This window comes from Bombina bombina, chromosome 2 (assembly GCF_027579735.1).
Source record: "Bombina bombina isolate aBomBom1 chromosome 2, aBomBom1.pri, whole genome shotgun sequence".
Classification (NCBI taxonomy): domain Eukaryota; kingdom Metazoa; phylum Chordata; class Amphibia; order Anura; family Bombinatoridae; genus Bombina; species Bombina bombina.
The window spans coordinates 1,184,159,496-1,184,181,279 of record NC_069500.1 but is presented as its reverse complement, the minus strand read 5'-3'; the positions used below and the strand labels follow the sequence as shown (position 1 = coordinate 1,184,181,279).

The 21,784-nt window shown below is 38.9% G+C and overlaps 1 long non-coding RNA gene across 1 annotated transcript; it reads left to right on the top strand.

The window, feature by feature from the left end:
- Window positions 1–8,889: 8,889 nt before the first annotated feature.
- On the top strand, window positions 8,890–17,957 carry LOC128648203 (uncharacterized). The gene is made up of 3 exons (XR_008400535.1): window positions 8,890–9,024; window positions 14,279–14,327; window positions 17,909–17,957. It is a non-coding gene; the product is annotated as an uncharacterized LOC128648203 (long non-coding RNA).
- The last annotated feature ends 3,827 nt before the right edge of the window (window positions 17,958–21,784 follow it).

The following is a 21,784-nucleotide window of genomic DNA, read 5'->3' as shown; positions in this document are numbered from 1 at the left end:
TTAAGTTGGATTGAGGTTTAGCTTTAAACTTGCAAAATAGGAGTCTCTGTTCTTGTAATAAAATTCCGATTATCCTAGCCTTAGTGAAGGAATAATCTAGATTTTAATAAAGAGACAGAGACGAGTATTTTCCCTCCTTTCCCATACCCTTTAGCATTTATATATATTTTCTTGATTCTTAAGTAATTTTTTATGCATTTATTTCAGCTCCTGGTCCTCTTCTGCAGGATTCCAACCTCCTATGTGAATTAAAGGATGAACTTTGTGTTCAAGATTCAAGTAGAGAATTTTCTTCATCTTCTACAGGATTTCAACCTGAGCTTTTGGTCCTTCCTGACGGATTATACGAGAATGTTTTTCTTTATTTCTTCTGGTTTTTGTTCATGTTTTTTGTCTTATCCTATGGATTTATTTCTGAAGATTACTACAATGTCTTCTCAAGCACAAAAGTTCAAAGAGGCAGTTGGGATACTATTTGGACAGTTTATAGCAAAATTAACTTTTCTGATTGGTCTGCTTTAGATGACACCATTCAGGGCTGTTGCTCATTGGTTACCATATTAATTTCTATGCTTTCTATGTTAAATATTTAATGTGTGTATGGTTACTTTGAATGGCTGTTGAGCAGTAAAGGAAAAGGCTTATGCAAAATACTCGTCTCTGTCTCTTTAATAAAATCTAGCTTATTCCTTCATTAAGGCTAGGATAATCGGAATTATTCTTGGCATTCTTTCAGAATCCCTAGGATTTTACAGTTTCTTCAGGATGGTTTGGATAAGGGTTTGTCTGCAAATACTTTGAAAGAACAAATTTCTGCTCTTTCTGTCTTATTTCATAGAAAGATTGCTAAACTTCCTTATATTCACTGTTTTGTTCAGGCTTTGATTCGAATTAAACCTGTTATTAAATCTATTTCTCCTCCTTGGAGTCTCAACAAAATTTGCAGGCTCCTCCTTTTAAACCTATGCATTCTTTTGATATTAAATTACTTTCTTGGAAAGTGTTATTTCTTTTGGCTATCTCTTCTGCTAGAAGAGTTTCTGAGTTGTCTGCTCTCTCTTGTGAGTCTCCTTATATGATTTTCCATCAAGATAAAGCTGTTTTACGGACTTCATTTAAATTTTTGCCTAAAGTTGTGAATTCTAACAACATCAATAGGGAAATTGTTGTTCCTTCTTTATGTCCTAATCCTAAGAATACTCTTGAAAGGTCTTTACATTCTTTGGATGTGGTAAGAGCTTTGAAATATTATGTTGAGGCTACTAAAGATTTCAGAAAGACTTCTAAGTCTATTTGCTAATTTTTTCTGGCTCATTTCTATGGCATCTTGGTTGAAACGTTTGATTCACAAAGCTTATTTGGAGGCGGGGCAGTCTCCGCATCAGAGAATTACAGCTCATTCTACTAGATCAGTTGCCACTTCTTGGGCTTTTAAGAATGAAGCTTTAGTTGATCAAATTTACAAAGCAGCAACTTGGTCTTCTTTGAATACTTTTACCATTTTAATGTGTTTGCTTCTTCGGATGCAGCCTTTGGTAGAAAGGTTCTTCAGGCAGTTGTCTCAGTTTGATTCTAATGCCTTTGTTTTGAGTTTTTCTGACATTTTTAAGAAAACTTAATTATTTTTTTGGATTTCATTTCTCAGCGGAATTAGCCGTTTTTATTTTATCCCTCCCTCTCTAGTGACTTATGGACTTACACATCTTGGGTATTATATCCCATACGTCCCTAACTCATGGACTCTTGCCACTTAGATGAAAGAAAACATAATTTATGTAAGAACTTACCTGATAAATTAATTTCTTTCATAGTGGCAAGAGTCCATGAGACCCACCCTTTTTTGTGGGTATGATTTTTTTTGTATAAAGCACATAATATTTTTCCAGTTCCTCTTTTTTGTATGCTTTTTACTCCTTTTTTACACCTCACTTCTTGGCTATACGTTAAACTGAAGTATGAGTGAGGTGGGAGGTGTATTTATAAGCATTTTGAGGTTTGGGAAACTTTGCCCCCTCCAGGTAGGAATGTATATCCCATACGTCACTAGCTCATGACATAACCACCTTAAAAAGGGTGGGCCTTATGGACTCTTGCCACTATGAAAGAAATGAATTTATCTGGTAAGTTCTTACATAAATTATGTTATTAACATGTGCAGAGGACAAATAGCACAAGACCAACAAGATGACCAGGGAGTTATAGCCTGGGCAGGATATAATAACGGGGATCTAAGTTTTCCGGAACCATGCGCCTCTATCAAGCAATATAGGATGTATTAGATGTAAATTATAAAGACCAGTATATCATCACATCTATAACAATAAGGCCCTCCACACGGGAGGATGCTGGATAAATTACAGAATCACATGGATGAATGTTTGTAGACTATGTAACATAATAGATAAGGTTGAAAAAAACTGAAGTCCATTGAGTTCAACCTATACATATCTAAAATACTTACAAAAAGCTTCAGTTAAACTTAAATAACCCCACTAAAAGGTGAGTTAAATATATCAATGTTTCATGCTGTAGCAAAAGTAAGTAACCACAGCATTCTGTGCAAGCCTTGTAAACATTTGTTAAGTGAATCTCCTTTTAGGGCCGCTTTAGAATCCACAGCGGCAGGAAGTTACCTAACATAGTGCAATAAGTGGTGGAGTGGTAAATAGCGGTTTGCCAGAGTCCCAATACCAGCTGAAAAGGACTGGCATCCTCCTCTCACATGCATCTCGGAAAAGGAGTGTTACGGTACCAACTGTGTACCAAGGGTTAACCCCAGATGAACAATGTCCTGCATAGACAATCAGCAATTCACAACCCAGCCAGTTTCAGGTTTAAAACAGAATGACAACTTTATTTGAAGGCAGCACACAGATTTATACAGGTTTTTGACCCCCCCTCAGATGGGGGTTGAAAGAATGTTGTACATTAGATAAAAGGGAGAAGCGCCCTTGACATGATACAATAGAATTATATTACTTAAATACTTTACTTAGGCAGATAACAACTTAAACACATTTGGCTTGTCTTATCACCTAGCGTCTGTTCTCTGAGGGTGATTAAACAATGGCCTGTTTATTACTTAAATGTAATTATAGCACACAATAGCTGAGGCCAGAAAACCTGTCTTTAGAAATTAGATTCTTAAAGCTAAACACAGTTAACTCTTTCAGTCCTGACAGAAGGGTCTGTCACATAGCTCCCCCCTTGTGGAACACTCCGGCAGACCCGGCTTGACCCTTTTGCGGGTCAACCTGGGGATGACCGGACTAGGAGGTGGTAGGCATGTCAGTTTGCTGGGACAATCCATCTGTATTCCCGTTATGAGAGAGAATCCCTGTCTGTATAAATAAGGGTTCAACCTCTTCAGTGCCCCGACTAGGGCTAAACAGTCCTTCAAAATATCATCGGCTTCTTTACGTGGTTTTTGTACCTGCTCTTTATAGATATCCACAATCCCTTCATACTGACATAGGGTGCCCTTGAGTTGCTGCACCTCCCTATGAGCCAGCGTCAGCTTCTCCTCCAGTGTCACTAAGTTTGTCCTTAATGTTTCATGTTCCACTCTCAAGCTGGTGTTTTCTGCAGTCTGTCGGTGCAGCTTGTCTAGCAGAGATTCCTGTTCTAAACGTGCTTTTTCCTCTGCACTCCTCTTCTCTCCCGCTAGCACTGTTACATGATTATTTAACGTGACCATTTTATCCTCTACGTGACTCTTCTCCTTCATCAGCGCATTGTAACGTGACTCCCACATATCAATAGCGGATAGAGATTTACTGAGCTCAGCGTCCTGGGGCTTAGCAGCAGGGGGGTCAGTCTCTGCTGCACGGATCTGAGCACAGGTAGTCACAGGGTTAACATCAGCGGGACCCATGGGAGCATAGGCAGAAACAAGGGGGACCAAGGTATTTCCAAGGAGAACATCAGCTGGTAAATCCTTCATGACCCCCACATTCACAGGTCTAGCGCCCCCTCCCCAATCCAAATGCACCCTGGCAACAGGCAGGCGGAACACAGTGCCCCCTGCTACCCTCACAGCCACAGTGTCTCCTGTGTGCTGTTTCTCAGACACCAAGTTCTTTCGAAGCAAGGTCATGGTAGCACCAGTATCCCGTAGACCACTGACCTCCTTCCCATTCACTTTAACCAGTTGCCGGTTATTCCGGTGGGCAGCTTGCACAAGGTCTGCCTCATGTAGGATGCCCCAGCATTCTTGCGCCTCTACGTAGCGGGCCGCAGGCTGAGGGTTACGTGTGATTCCGCCGGCAGGTCTTCTCCAGGACTGTGCTTGGTTCGCTGCATTTAGGGGACACTCTGGTCTTTTGTGCCCTAGTTGCTTACATCCAAAGCACCGAATAGGTTGTGAGTAGCCCCGCGAATTGAACCGGGCTCTCTGAGGGTAGTTCGTGGCCAGAGGCCATGTGGTATAGCGGTGCGCCGGGGGTTGGTAACTGGCAGCTGCTGGGGTGACTGGGGGTCTGTACTCCACTCTGGCAGGGGGCTTAGTGGTAGCAGTGTCCAGTTTGCGGGCATCCGTATACTCATCTGCCAGGCGAGCAGCTTCATGCAGGGTGGAGGGTTTATGGTCCCGAACCCACTCCCTAACTCCTGCTGATAACTTGTCAAAGCAATGTTCCAACAGGAATAGCTGCAGCACCTCTTCCCCAGACACGGCTTGGCACCCCGCCATCCAGTGCGATGCTGTGCGGTGCACCTTACATGCCCACTCAACGTAGGAATCACCAGCTAATTTAACAGTGTCTCTGAACCGCCTCCGGTATGCCTCCGGTGTAACCGCATACCTGGAGAGCAGAGCCTCTTTTACAGTATTATAATCCCTGACTTCCTCATCTGGAATGGCCCGAAAAGCCTCTCTGGCCCGGCCGGATAATTTTCCGGATAATATCGTGACCCAGTCCTCTGCGGGTACCTGGTGTAGTGCACATTGTCTCTCAAAATCCGCAAGGTACCCATCAATCTCTCCTTCTGTTTCCAGGAAGTTTTTAAAAGCTGCAAAATTTACTTTTCCCTTTTCCACTGGGGTTGCTGTGACTTGGGCTGCTGCAGCGCCGCTTTGGCGAAGTAGGTTGGCCTCCACAGCTGCTATGACCCGGTCGATAATTTCGGCAGATGGGTTGGGGCCATAATATGCCAGTCTTATTTTAACCGCCCGATCAAAGCTTGCTTCTTCAGGGGTTCTGTCTGATATGCTGGGCCCATTGGTTCCTTCTGTCCCTGGTACTCTTTCCATCTTAGTCAGTATTGTAATAATCCCCCTCTTCCTGAGGTTACTGGCTTGTGTAGTTGCTCTTCTGGGCGATAAGGATTCTCCCGTCGCTTGCCACCAATGTTACGGTACCAACTGTGTACCAAGGGTTAACCCCAGATGAACAATGTCCTGCATAGACAATCAGCAATTCACAACCCAGCCAGTTTCAGGTTTAAAACAGAATGACAACTTTATTTGAAGGCAGCACACAGATTTATACAGGTTTTTGACCCCCCCTCAGATGGGGGTTGAAAGAATGTTGTACATTAGATAAAAGGGAGAAGCGCCCTTGACATGATACAATAGAATTATATTACTTAAATACTTTACTTAGGCAGATAACAACTTAAACACATTTGGCTTGTCTTATCACCTAGCGTCTGTTCTCTGAGGGTGATTAAACAATGGCCTGTTTATTACTTAAATGTAATTATAGCACACAATAGCTGAGGCCAGAAAACCTGTCTTTAGAAATTAGATTCTTAAAGCTAAACACAGTTAACTCTTTCAGTCCTGACAGAAGGGTCTGTCACAAGGAGAATAGCAGCTGCTTCATCTGTAGCAAAGATTATCCTCTCTGCAAGGATGATTTAATCTGCCAACGTGATGCTCCATATGTGCAAGAAAAGTCACATAAATCAGTCAGCCAATGCCGACACACGTTTCACTCCCTCTTCATCAGGCTAGGCGGGACTTCCGTAGGGCTGGTTTAGTCCATGCAAATCATTGATTTATATACACACACTTAATCCACCCCATGTATAGGTGAAATATATACCTTAAAGTTGCAGTAAACAAAGTAATACAGTGTTACAATTGTACATGAAAATGCAATCATAAATATAGTTATCATAAGTAGATAAATAACATCAACGACATAATTAATAAGGCACTGATATATGCTTTACCTCATATTTATGTTAGAAAGTTTTTACTGATAAACATTTTTCCCCCCACAAAATAGGCTAATACATTAGAAACACTGTTCCTGTGACCAGAACTAATATAAATCATCCTAAGAAGCATGTCATATCCTATTTTTCATTGAGACCATTAGGGGTCAGAGTAGATAATCTATATATCCACCTAAACTCCTTCTGAAGTAGGTTCTATCCTGTTCTCCACCTCTACCATGCATAAGAGATTATATCTATGTCAATTAATCTCAAAGTATGGAGATTACTGGCAAGATAAAGTGTTTTGCCATACTGCTCGAGACAGCTTTATATGAAATATCATCACAATGCTCTGTAGTCCTATTTTTAAAGGCTCGCTTAGTTTTCCCAACATAAAAGTTGGGGCATGAACAGTAGTGAAGGTATACTAGGCCCTCCTTATTGCAATAAAAAAAATTGCCTGATCTTATATACCTTATCATACTTTATTGAGAATTCTTTTGTTCCCACCATAAATTTCCATGCTACACATTTCCCACATAGATAGTTGCCAACTATTTTGTGGTCAAGAAGCCAATTACTCTCAAGGAGCCTAATTACATATCTACTACGCACTAATTTTTCACATAAATTGGGGGCCCTTCTAGCAGTGACAAGGGTAAACTCACCTCACAAGCCATATTTTAATTATTAAGTATTCCCCAATGTTTTTTAAGAATACCTCTTAACGAATCCCAATTACAATTGAAGCAAGTAACCAATCGGATTAGTGAGGGGGAACTCTTTGTTTTTTTTCCTTCGAAAATAAAAGATCATCTCCTTTTGTATGTCAAGCTTTACTTCTTGCCCTAATCCACTATCCCCTAGATATAAAAATTGTACTCTTAATTCCCAAAACAATAACACTATAACCAGTATCACTAGTGTAGAACACAGGGTTAACTAAATTTAACAGACCATTCATTCCAGGCAGGGCTACACACCAGCCCCTCCTTCCAATTGTCACACACAGGACTATTGGACTATTTGTGACAGTAGGGAGAGTGCAGGCATTAAAAGGTTAATAACACAGGGTCCCAAATACTGTATCCCAGTTCCTTTATGGTCTACGATACACCCAAATTAACCATCAACTCCTACCTACACCACCCAAAAACTCAATGTTCAAATATTTACCTCTTGTCACAAGCAAAGCTACTTGCAATACTATGACAACAGGCAAAGAGCAGGCATTAAAGGGTTAACCTCACAGGGCTTCCAGCGGGCTCCCAGTTTCATTACGGCCTACAAGCCACCCCAATAAAGCTCCAAAATCTACCTACACTTCCCCAAACATGAACATTTGTTGCCAACACCCAAAACGTATTATTCAGTGCTTTTATTTCTATACTACAGTATTGAGCCTCTCTAATCTACATACCCTAAAAGCCCGTATGGGCCCCTATTTCACATGTGGCTACCCTTGATGACAATTAAAGGGGCAGTAAACTTACAAACTAATGTTATATAATTCTGCACATAGTGCAGAATTATATAACATTAGCTTACCGGCAGATGTATAAATTAAAGTATTGCAGATATTTTTTATGTAAAAGTTAATTTTACCAGAACGCCGCTACTTGCTCTACTGAGCGAGTCTGGTTTTTACACAGAGCATTGAGGCAACACTGTCTAGTCACAGTGTGCCCGGTCGTGCCATTAAAATGAATGTAGCTCGCTCCCGTTACTAGACCAGAGAGGGAGCGAGCTACATTCATTTTAATGGCACAACCGGGCAGACTGTGACTAGACAGTGTTGCCGCGATTCGCTGTGTAAAAACCAGACCCACTCAGTAGAGCAAGTAGCGGCGTTCTGGTAAAATGAACTTTTACATAAAAAATATCTGCAATACCTTTAATGTATACATCTGCCGGTAAGCTAATGTTATATAATTCTGCACTATGTGCAGAATTATATAACATTAGTTTGTAAGTTTACTGCCCCTTTAAGTCAGGAGATCACAGAACCAGCAGTGGTTACTTGGCCATTTTCAATATTATTTACTAAAATCTAAGCAAAAATATATATATATATTTTTTTAACCGTTTTTGCATCAGCTATCACACATGCCATGAATGATAAATATAACAATGGTATATTATGAATCCGCTGGGCCTGCTGACCCCCCCCCTCCCAATATATAATTTGTGTGGGTCACCCATTGAAATTTTAGGGTTTTAATGTAGGTAGCAAAAAAAGTTACAAATTGGCAAAGCACTGTGGTGTAAAAAAGGCTTAGCAGTGAATTGTTCAGTATAGGTGCGGATACATCAGACAAAAGCAGCTATTTCAAATGACAAATAAAGGTATTGGAGCTATAACAATTTAATTCACTCCAGCAGGTAAAATTGATCACTGGGAACACTTTAAAGATGAGAGAAAAAAATTATAGTGCCCTGTCTCTTTAACTGCCAAACAATTCACATAGCAAATAGCACACACTAGCTCTGACAAAATGTATTTGTTTCTCCGCAAACGTAAACAGATTGTACTCTCCTGTGTTACAAAACTTCCCTTCACATTGCTATACTTTTTTGTCGCCACTTATGCGGTTTTCTTTTATCGACTACTTCCCCAAAATAAACCAAACCGAAAAACACTTTTCTCGCAGACGCAGACCATGTAACGCGCATGCCCGTCTTCTTCTTAGGCGCACGCTCAGTGTAGACTGAAGTTGAGTTGACCCAATGAACGCGCAATATGTCATTGTGTCACGCATGCGCTCATTAATAGGCGGTTGAAAATTATTAAATTATCCGGGGGTTAAAAAAAGTGATACCGGGTTTGCTTTAAAGTTAGCGGAAGCTGCGGAACTGATTGTAAGTATGCATATAAAAATTCTACTTACCTCTGTGTCTAGGTTAAACGTGGCTGGAGTTTTTTCTTTAGTTGTTCTGCATTCCTATGATTGTGTTGGTTCTTATAGTGTTACTGAGCTCTTATTTGACAGGGCGAGGACGAGACTTTGGCTTATTACATTTTAGCAGACATTTTCATTTTTATGTGGTTCCCTAAAACTATTTTTATATGGATCTTGTAATCCCATAGGTGTCCACTAGAGGGTAGGTTTGTTATAGAGAAAGAAGTGGTAGGCAATGAATTATTATGTAAAGTTCAGTCATAAATGAATGTACTTGAGGTTATTATGCACACTGCCAGCTCTTGGAGAGGGTATAATACTTTTAAACTGTTGAAAGAATGTTACAAAAAAGGGATGATGAGTGGAATTTTTTGTTGTTGCTGTTTTGAGTAAACGTGATAGATGTCTGAATAATTATACAACCGTTAATCCATCCATCCATCCATTCTATCTATCTATCTGAATTTATTAAAGATGTTTAACAACTTAAAAAAGAACAATGGCAAAAAATAGCAGGTGCCCTGACTTGCAGATATTTTAGCTGGGATTAAGTTAAAGGGATACATTTAGCCACCAATCAGCAAGTGCTACCCAGGTTCTGAACCAAAAATGGTCCGGCTCCTAAACTTACATTCCTGCTTTTCAAATAAAAATACCAAGAGAACAAAGAAAAATGTATAATAATAGTAAATTAGAATGTTTTTTGTAAAGGGACAGTCTACACATTGGTCATCTTAAAGACTTCCTGCACCTTTTCTATATCATGCAGCAGGAATGGTAAAAAAGTTATTTTAAAATGGATATTGTTTCTGGCCATATTGAAATGGCAGCCAAATTCTTCCCACTGATGACATCATGATCTGGGCTGCATATGGCATCCAGTCACAAAAGGCTCACTAGTTTGATTCAACAGACTGTCAATGATATTCAGCAGATTGCAAAAATGCAGCCCAGATCGTGATGTAAGAGGCCAGAAACAATATTCATTTTAAAATAACTTTTTTACTGTTCCGGCTGCATGATATAGAAAGGTGTGCAGGAGGCTATTTGCATCTTAATCTAAGGTAAGACTTTAAGAGGAATAATATGTAGATTGTCCCTTTAAACTTGCACACTATCTGAATCATGAAAGGAAACATTGGGGTTTCATATCCATTTAATAATATAATTATCTCACAGTTACAGTATGGAGCATGACATTATGCAGCGTGTTTATGAAGATAACAGTATTAGGTTGGGTTAGTAAGCTTATAACATTAGTTTATAGTCTTAGCTGCCCTGACTTTAACCCCTTAACGACGCATGTCGTACAGGGTACGTCGCACACAACCTGGTCTTTAAAGACCAGCGACGTACCCTGTACGACATTAGGGTTTAAAGCGGCTGGAAGTGATCCTGATTGCTTCCAGCTGCTTTCCGGTTATTGCAGTGATGCCTCGACATCGAGGCATCCTGCAATAACTCTCTTTGGCCATTCGATGCAGAGAGAGCCTCTCTGTGGCCCTCTCTGCACCGGACATCGATGGCCGGTATCGTTGGTGGGTGGGAGCCAGTCTGGGAGGTGGGTGGTCGGCCATCGATGGGCCATGTGATGTGGAGGGGGCGGGATCGTGGGCGGGATCGCCGGGGCGCGCGCACGGGAGCGTGCACGTGCATGGGGCATGCGCACGGGAGCCTGGAACGGGTAGGGAGCGGGTGGGAACCGCTACACTGCAGAAAAAATGTGAACAGAAAGTGGGGGGAAAAAAAAATAATAAAAATGATCTAAGGGATCTCGGAGGGAGGGAGGTGGGGGGCAAGCTACACTACAGAAAAATTATAAAAAAAATAATAAAAAAATATATTTTATTGTAAACTGGGTACTGGCAGACAGTTGCCAGTAACCAAGATGGCTAACAATACGTTAGAGGGGGAGGGCTAGAGAGCTGTTTGAGGGGGGATCAGGGAGGTTGGGGGCTAAGGGGGGATCCTGAACATTAGCATATGTAAATATGCAAAAAATTTTTTTTTTTTAAATACCTTTTATTTTAGTACTGGCAGACTTTCTGTCAGTACTTAAGATGGCGGAGACAATTGTGGGGTGGGGGAGGGAAGAGAGCTATTTGGGAGGGATCAGGGGGTGTGATATGTCAGGTGGGAGGCTGATCTCTACAGTAAAGCTAAAATTAACCCTGCAAGCTCCCTACAAGCTCCCTACTTAACCCCTTCACTGCTGGGCATAATACACGTGTGGTGCGCAGCTGCATTTAGCGGCCTTCTAATTACCAAGAAGCAACGCCAAAGCCATATATGTCTGCTATTTCTGAACAAAGGGGGTCACAAAGAAGCTTTTACAACCATTTGTGCCATAATTGCACAAGCTGTTTGTAAATAATTTCAGTGAGAAACCTAAAATTGTGAAAAATTTTACGTTTTTTTTTCATTTGATCTCATTTGGCGGTGAAATGGTGGCATGAAATATACCAAGATGGGCCTAGATCAATACTTGGGTTTGTCTTCTTCACTAAAGCTAAAATGAACCCTAGAAGCTCCCTACATGCTCCCTAATTAACCCCTTCACTGCTGGGCATAATACACGTGTGGTGCGTAGCGGTATTTAGCGGCCTTCTAATTACCAAAAAGCAACGCCAAAGCCATATATGTCTGCTATTTCTGAACAAAGGGGATCCCAGAGAAGTGTTTACAACCATTTATGCCATAATTGCACAAGCTGTTTGTAAATAATTTCAGTGAGAAACCTAAAGTTTGTGAAAAAGTGAACAATTTTTTTTGTTTGATCTCATTTGGCGGTGAAATGGTGGCATGAAATATACCCAAATGGGCCTAGATCAATGCTTTGGGATGTCTGCTAAAAAAATATATACATGTCAAGGGATATTCAGGTATTCCTGACAGATATCAGTGTCCCAATGTAACTAGCACTAACTTTGAAAAAAAGTGGTTTGGAAATAGCAAAGTGCTACTTGTATTTATTGCCCTATAACTTGCAAAGAACATGTAAACATTGGGTATTTCTAAACTCAGGACAAAATTTAGAAACTATTTAGCATGGTTGTTTTTTGGTGGTTGTAGATGTGTAACAGATTTTGGGGGTCAAAGTTAGAAAAAGTGTTTTTTTTTTCCATCTTTTCCTCATATTTTATAATTTTTTTATAGTAAATTATAAGATATGATGAAAATAATGGTATCTTTAGAAAGTCCATTTAATGGCGAGAAAAGCGGTATATAATATGTATGGGTACAGTAAATGAGTAAGAGGAAAATTACAGCTAAACACAAACACAGCAGAAATGTAAAAATAGCCCTGGTCCTTAAGGGAAAGAAATTGAAAAATGGCTCAGACAAAATCCTGTTGCTAAAACCCCTTTTCTTTTTTCACACCCTCTTACTGAGCATAATGTTTACATAGCAAATTCCTTAAACTGAATGTAAATTTTGATGAATCAGTGCCTGGTTTTTAATAATCCTATTATAAACATGGGCACTTTCATTCATCAAAATTTTAATTTCACAGCTTTTTTTAAAAATACTTACCTTTTCTTTCTGCAAGCAGCTCCAGCATTTCCTCCGCCGGTCGCAAGCCTCTGCCGACGTCAGAAATGATGAGATTCCGGCCTTCCACCAATCACTGTGTTGCTTTAGGCAATGATTCCCCTGGGGGGGGGAAGCCGTGATTGGAGGATGCCGGAATCGTCATTCTTGACATAAGAAGAGGCTTGCTACAGGCTGGAGAAGCGCTGGAGCAGCTTGCAGAAAGAAAACGTAAGTATTTTAACAAAAGCAGTGTAATTTAAAGTTTGATTAATGAAAGTGTCCCTGTTTTTAATAGGATTATTAAAAACCGGGCACTCATTCCTCAAACTTTACATTCACTTTAACTTTCTATGGGACTCACAAAACACGTTTTCTGACTGCATCTCAAGCCATTTGTTAGTAATTTGGATCGGTCATTACACCAACCCCTTTTATACTAGATGCTACCCTGTGAAATATGTGAAAATCTGTGAAAGCAACCTGTAGAAGGAGGCTGCAGCAGGCATGCTTGGTGAAACGCACAACACTCTGCCTTCACTTACTACTATTCACACACAGACTGTTTGGATGCCTGTTATCCAAAATATAGCCACTCTCAAATTGTGTATAAACTCAAACATTTGACAGTGCTTCTTGCTATACAGCACTACCTGGGGTTGAAGCTACTGCACTCTAAAGCTCCCACTAATGAGGTAGTAAATAACACCAGCTGGCCCTTGTATACATTTGATTACAGAAATAAATTGAAAATATTTTTTAAAATTGTATGCTCTTTTGGAATTGTGAAAGTTTAATGTTGACTTCCATGTCCCTTTAAAACAATTCTAACTATGTCTAAGTTGATTTCGTGGTATACAAATTAATGCACCGCTTTTGGCAAAAGACATGAACATTAATGTGTATTTTTTTTAAAGCAGTATTTTAAGGGCAAAATCATAATTTAATATATACTTTTATTGCTTTTGTATATGATATTGTCCAACATTTTTCACACAAACAGTTATTCTTGAATCCTTTTTTTTCTTCTATTCCGTGAGATGCATTTTTTTACACAGTGAGATTGTGTTTTTTACTAAACCATGAGCTTGACGTGAGATTGTTTTGTTGGGCAGTCTGAATGTTAGGTTAGTTGAGTTACAATTTGTCCCTCAGGCTTAGGGCTATTATATCCATAGGAACAGATTTTCCTTAAGAAAATATTTTACAAGATTGAATGAGGCTGTTGCAGAGAAGTGGAGGGGCAAATTGGAATAGCAAGGAGTAGTGTCAAATTGTTTAATCATAATGCTGGGGCCTTAGATTTTTCTATACACAGTTTCTGAGGCATTAGTTCACAGTTTATACATATACGAGGCAGTGATTGGCCGATGACTGTCACATGACAAAGAGGGGAAGGCTAATTGAAATACTTTTTGAACTTCTACTGTTCATTTAAACTTCAGAGTAAGAGTTATTACATTGTCTCCTTATTATCCACTTCTTGATGATGCAATTGTACTGTTTTCAATGGTCCTTTTAATTTTATAAGCATTGAATTGTTCCTTTCTTAGTCTTTTGCTTTTGAGAAAGTAGTGTTCCAACCCACATTTTGCAGATAACACCAGTAGAATTATTTAGGGGCATTATTCATCACTATTTTATTTATTTTGCATGATCGTAGCTCTATCTTCTTTTTGCAGGAAGAAAGAAGATGCCCCAAAAGAAGAAGCCTTCAAAAAATAATGCAAGGTAAGTGCAAGGAAGCCACAAAATTATTCAATATGTTTCTGAAGCAAAGTTGACTTCATGGTTATCCTGTTGTGTTTACATGGGAGAAATCTGTAATATAACCTATTCATATTTTCAATGATTAGTAAATATTTTTAATTAAAAAAACAAAACACTATAAGGACTTTTACCGTTATGGGCAGTTTTCATACACTTAAAGGTCCATTATAGTCTTATTATAATTTTTTAGAATATATTATTTAAAAATTAAAGATTCTTTAATACTATGGGCCAGATTACTAGTGGTGCACTATTTAGCTCTTTTGCTCGCAAGCAAACACCGGCAGAAGTTAACTTTAAATTTGTATTAGTTGAACGTAAATTTTTTGCGCGTGAGCGAAAGCCAACGCACGCTAAGATCAGGACTATGAATATGGCAGCTGCGTTAATGTCTTCTCCCTATAGACTTCAATGGAGCGAGCAAACTGAAAAAGAAAAAGTAACACTTTTTGCTCTCGCTGAAACCCTAGTTTGCAATTGTGCAGTCGTGTTGACTTTCAACCTGCAATATTAGTGCAAGTTAGCGCAGGTGGGATATTTCAACATTTTCAACCTCTCCCTCAGCACCGGTATATTTCCCTCATCGCTGAAACATGCACTGGTCACACCTATCCTCAAAAAACCTTCCCTTGATCCTACCTCCCCATGCAACTACCACCCTATTTCTCTCCTCCCTCTTGCCTCAAAGCTTCTCGAAAAACTAGTATATGCACGCCTCTCCCATTTCCTTACGTTAAACTCCCTTCTTGACCCATTGCAATCTGGATTTTGTCCCCATCACTCCACAGCGACAGCTAATGTTAAGGTTACCAACGACCTACTTACAGCAAATTAAAAGGCCACTTCTCTCTGCTTATCCTCCTTGATCTGTCCGCAGCCTTTGACACTGTTGACCACCCTCTCTTGCTCCAAACCTTCCAATCCTTCGGCATCTGTGACACAGTCCTTTCGTGGCTCTCTTCCTACCTGTCAAACCATACCTTTAATGTAGCCTTCTCTGGTGCCTCCTCTGCCCGTCACCACTTTCTGTCGGAGTACCGCAAGGCTCTGTCCTCGGTCCCCTTCTCTTCTCAATCTACACGTCATCACTAGGTTCCCTAATAAAGTCCCACGGTTTCCAATATCATTTATATGCCGACGACACCCAAATCTACTTCTCTGCACCAGACCTATCTCCTTCCTTGCTAACCCATGTCACTAACTGTCTTTCTCACATCTCTTCCTAGATGTCCTCTCACTACCTCAAGCTAAATCTCTCCAAAACTGAGCTCCTCATTTTCCCCGCTTCTTCCAAAATCTCCACCCCCAATCTCTCTATAACTGTCGATAACTCCATCATTACCCCTACCCTGCATGCCCCACAAAATTCTCACTCTGACATACAAAGCCCTCAAATGCACTGCTCCCCCCCCTATATCTCATACCTTGTCTCCAGATACTCTCCCTCCCGTCCCCTTCGCTCTGCTCATGACCTCCTCCTCTCTGGTTACCTCATTGCACTCTCATTTACAGGACTTCTCCAGACTGGCTCCCATCTTGTGGAACTCTCTGCCTCGCTCCACAAGACTCTCCCCTAGTTTTGAAAGCTTCAAGCACTCCCTAAAGACTCTACTGTTCAGGGATGCATACAACCTATGCTAACCTTACTTTATACCAGTTCCTCTCCTCCACTGCTATCCCCTCAACACCCTTAGCATGTAAGCCTAAGAGTCCAGCTGTTTGTAGATCACCTTAAGAGCTGACTACAACAGTGCAACGCTTGGCAGGGCCCTCTACCCATTTGATCCCTATATTTGTTTTGTTGTACTCCCCCTTTGTTTATAGAGCTGTGGAATCTGTTGGCGCTATACAAATAACAGATAATAATAATAACTGTACACACACTAACGTTAGATCACCACTTGTATTCTAGCCCTACAACGAAGTTAAATACATAGTTAAAGTAATGTTTGGGAGCCACAGAGCACTACTAGTCCTGGACAGAAAAGCTCAGTTAAAGGGACAGTTCACCCAAAAAAGTTCCCCTTTAAATTATTCCCAATGATCCTTTTAACCTGCTAGAGTGTATTAAATTGGTTACAAGTAGCTCCTTTACTCCTATTTCAGCATTTGAAATAGCTGATTTAGCCTGTGGTATCGCCACCTACACTGAACAAATTAATACTGGAGTATAGGCTATTAAATAGCCTAAGTATACACAGCCAGCAGAAGAGATTACACTCTGTGGGATGCAGGATAGTTAAGTAATAAAATTACCGTGATTAGAGGATGCCGTATTTGTCATTGCTGATGTAAGAAGAGACGAGTGGGAGGAGGGGGAATCGCTTCTCCGGCTTGAAGAAGAAAAGGTAAGTATTTTAACAAAACCTGTGAAATGTAAACTTTCATGTATGAAAGTGCCCCTGTTTTTAATAGTATTTTTAAAAACCGGGCACTCATTCTTGAAAGTTGACATTCACTTTAAGAACCTGGGTTGTGCTTGCTGATTGGTGGCTAAATGTAGCCACCAATCAGCAAGTGCTATCCAGTGTTCTGAACAAAAAATGGGCCGGCTGCTAAGCTTACATTCCTGCTTTTTCAAATAAAGATACCAAGAGATCAAAGAAAATTTGATTATAGGAGTAAATTAGGAAGTTGCTTAAAATTGCCTTCTAATTACCAAAAAGCAACGCCAAAGCCATATATGTCTGCTATTTCTGAACAAAGGGGATCCCAGAGAAGCGTTTACAACGATTTATGCCATAATTGCACAAGTTGTTTGTAAATAATTTCAGTGAGAAACCTAAAGTTTGTGAAAAAGTGAACAATTGTTTTTATTTAATCTCATTCGGCGGTGAAATGGTGGCATGAAATATACCAAAATGGGCCTAGATCAATACTTTGGGATGTGTTCTAAAAAAAAATATATACATGTCAAGGGATATTCAGGGATTCCTGAAAGATATCAGTGTCCCAATGTAACTAGCGCTAATTTTGAAAAAAAAGTGGTTTGGAAATAGCAAAGTGCTACTTGTATTTATTGCCCTATAACTTGCAAAAAAAAGTAAATGCCATGTAAACATTGGGTATTTCTAAACTCAGGACAAAATGTAGAAACTATTTAGCATAGGTGTTTTTTGGTGGTTGTAGATGTGTAACAGATTTTGGGGGTCAAAGTTAGAAAAGGTGTGTTTTTTTTTTTCTTATTTTTTCCTCATATTTTATAAAAATGATCAGATATGATGAAAATAATGGTATCTTTAGAAAGTCCATTTAATGGCGAGAAAAACGTTATATAATATGTGTGGGATCAGTAAATGAGTAAGAGGAAAATTACAGCTAAACACAAACACCGCAAAAATGTAAAAATAGCCCTGGTCATTAACGGACAAAAAATGGAAAAGTGCTGTGGTCATTAGGGGTTAATTGAGAGTGTTAGGTAATGACTGGCTTCCTAAGATGTCTATATGATTACCTGCTGTATGCCCCACTGTAAGCAAAATAGTTACACTGTAGAATATTTATTTGTCTGGGTTTGCATAACACTTTTATTTAATTAACAGGAAGAAAGTATCCAAGAAAGCACAGAATGTTGCAGTCCAACCTGAAAGTGTAAGTTTTGCTTTTATTAATGTATATACATCTAGACCCCTCTCATTTGTAGAAATTAACATTTCAGCATCATAATAGGTTAATATACAACACTAACCAGTGAACCTAGTGTGATCACTAGTAACAATTGCAACAAATGTAGCTTTCATGAAACCTTACTGGCCATTATATTCTCCTGTTTTCAGTCCAAGCTGTTTTTTGTGATGTTTTTTTAGTCGGTGAATATTAAAATGTATTTTTGCTTTTGGACAGAGTATTGCGATCTGCAAGCCCTAGAAATAATTTTATATTTACTATATTTCATCTTACATATTATTAATATAAGCAAGCATATTAATATATTTTTATATAAAATGGCTACAAAACATAATTTTTTTTTTTATATTAATTATATTTCATATTATATACTATACATATAAGCAAGCATATTAATATTTATATAAAATAGCTACATAGCAATAAAAAATAATAATATATATTATTTCAAACATGATTTATAATTTTAACAATACAACTATGCATTATTTAAGTTTCTTGGTGCCTTGATATCCAGTTTCAGCAATTGGTTTGTAATTCAAAAGAGCCATTGTAAAGCAGTTTTACTGTCTATTGTAACTCGTTAGTAATTCATTCAGCATTCTCAGTTTTTGTGTATTGGGTCTTAATAGCCAGTTTATCAGTTTCTGTGTCTATATACGTGTGTGTGTGTGTATATATATATATATCATTTGCCAGCAGATTCACCATAATGTTTAAAAGCAAAACTGGGGGAAGTCAGTTACATTTGGCGCAGAAGGATCAAGCCCAGGACCACAACAAGGTCCCCACCTTCCTGGGCCCTATGTCTAAAGATGCTTTTTTATATAGTGTCTCTCTATAGAATGTATGGTTCTCTCTAGTGTTGTGTACATGTATGACTATTGTCACAGTGAGAATGAGGAATAAAAGGGATGTTGGAGATTTGTTTTTATTTACAATCAGAAGCTTGCCCTACAGTATTTCTTTTCAGGATGTTTTTTTCTCCTGTCAGTACTGTACCTAGTTTTTACCGCACTCTAGTGGCTACTAAAGGTTAAGGCAGGCTCATTTGTTTTTAGCCATGTCTCCCTGAGGAACCTTCTTTTATCTATTCAGTTTGCGGGCTTTATCAATCTCTTTCTTAGGAGATTGCTGCTCTGTTATAGTTACATCTTTATAAAAGATGTTTTATTTCAGTGACTTGTATAGTTTCAATGTGTCATACTTCACTTATTAGTGTTTTAGGACACTATGATTATTTTTATTATCAGGTATTTGTGGAACACCTTCAGATTCTGCAGCGCTAAATACTAAAATTATAGTTATTTCTATATTTTTAGAAATACTATCAAGTAAGTTTTATCATATTGAAGTGATTTTTATACCGTGACATGTTTTTCATGTTACTTGCTCTATTTATTAGTGTTTTTCGGACACTAATATATTTATTTCTATGTTTTATTTTAGAAATCTGTTTTTGTCTCCCATATTTAGGTGAGATGTATTATATTTCTGTGACTGTATTATTCCTAGTGTTGTTAGCACACAAGTATATTAATCTTATTTTATTTATAGGACTACAAATTAAAATCCTTATTATTTTGAGGTGCCCTACATCTCCTGAGTTGTTTTTTTCATTTGATGGGGCTGGATGTCTTTCTGTGACATCTATTTTGTCTGATTTGATATCGTTTTTTTTTCTCATACACATTTTGTTTTACTGGTATGACCGCCTTTTGCTGGAAGTTCAATGTCAGCAAAGTTAATATATTATTTAAGATATTTATAATGTGTACTGTATGTTGCATGCTTTCAATTTCTTTCATAGCAAGAGATTACTGTTCAGTTGGTAGCATGTAAGACAATTAGTTATTTAAGTGCCTTAAGTCACTGATATGATCTAATTTTTATTATACATAGCATATATATTATATGCCATATATTTAGTTATCCTGTTTTTCTTGTGAAAATCAGTATTTCTTTTTTCTCTCTTATGATAAGAACTGTCTGTGGATCAACCTGTCCACCTCCACTCTGCCCTGAATGCACCCGATCCTGTCTGATCTCGGAAGTTAAGCAGGGCGAGGCCTGGTGTGGTATATGAGTGAAATTATATAATAACTCAACCTGAGTTTACCTTATACAGAGTCTACCTATAAGGTAGTGTAGCTCTTAATTAGTACCCACCAGGTATCAATGGCTATGATATCTGGGGGATATAGAGTGAGACACTTTAATGATGAAGAATTCAAATAGGTGAGGGTTAATATAAAATAAATCTTCAACTGGATTGTATAGAGAAAAGATGCTTAGTGATCAAGCAGTTAATATCCTTAAGATAACAAGTTGGTATATGTCCTTTAGAATTCAATCAAGTAATATTAACCCAGATTCCAGATAAGAAAGGGTTAAACAGAATCAGTGCAAAACCTCTTGCCAAAGGTTTTCAGATAGTATAAGCCCAGCTTTTAGATGAGATGAGAAATCCGTAGTCTGGATTAGAACTGTCTTCACACACTCACACAACCGTTCACACTAAAATATGTACAAAGTCCAGACACTCTCTCATACATACTTATGCAAGCAAAGTGGTTTCCTTAAATGCTGCCAAAGTACCACAACATATATATGATATCTGATGAATTTTGCGTAAGGGAGAACAAGCATAAAGGTTACTGGCAAATGCAACAAGTGTGATACAAATGCAGAGTCAAGCGAGCATAAGTATGATCAGAGTTACGGTAATACGGCTGAGTAGTTATGACCCAAGGTAGCTGAGGAGGGGTTACAAGTAAATCCAGCAAGTTAATAGTGAGAACGATACCTTAAACCAACAAATTCCTCATATACGTACTGCTCCGTTCACAGAGAAGTCCGGTGTGAGTGTGGCTAACATCCGGAACGCCGGGGAAAGTAGTTCCGTCTTGGGTAACAGCTGGAGGAGTGATCCAAGGAGAAGCCGGTCAAAGCTTAACACAAATAGCTCCAAGAGGACAAAAAGGAGATTAAGCAAATACGAAGGTTAGCATTTCTATAAACAGGAACTCAAAATATAAGACAATTCTGTCCCATATAGTCTAAAGTTAGACCTGAAGAAATAACAACTAAATAAGCAGAACTTTAGCTAGTAACACAAGGTGCTACAATTTTCAGGCAGGGTTAAAGTGTAAAGGACTCCCTTAAATTGGATGGTAGCAAAATGGGAGGGGATATACCTTTAAAGGTATATCGCATATCCCCCTCCTTAAGGAATCACCCCTGGGGATTCCACTCGGGGTTTGAGAGGATATCGAAGGTGGAACTTCTTGAGTAAATGAGGGGCATGTATGTCAGTATGTGATTGCCAAGAATCCTCTTCCGGTCCATAACCTTTCCACCTAATTAAATACTCCAATTTGTTTCGGTTGATTCTAGAGTCTAGAATGTTTTGGACTTCAAACTGTTCCTGATCGTTGACAAGTATTGGTGGGGGTGTATTTAAATTAAGTCTTTGGTCATCCGACCCATAGGGTTTCAACAATGATACATGAAAAGTTGTGTGTATCTTGTAATCCTTAGGTAGATGTAATCCAATTGCGTTAGGATTGGCAATTTTATTGACAACAAAGGGACCTATGAATTGGTTAGCCAATTTTTTGCTTGGTAGGTGTAGTTTGAGGTGTTTAGTGGATAGTAATACCTGGTCACCTACTTTAAAGTTAGGTCTTGGTCTGTGTTTTTGGTGTTATTTAGCTTCAGTCAGATGGGATTTAAGTAGTTCCATTATTTTCTGCAAATTCAATGAGTAATCTGATGCACTAGGGGAGTTA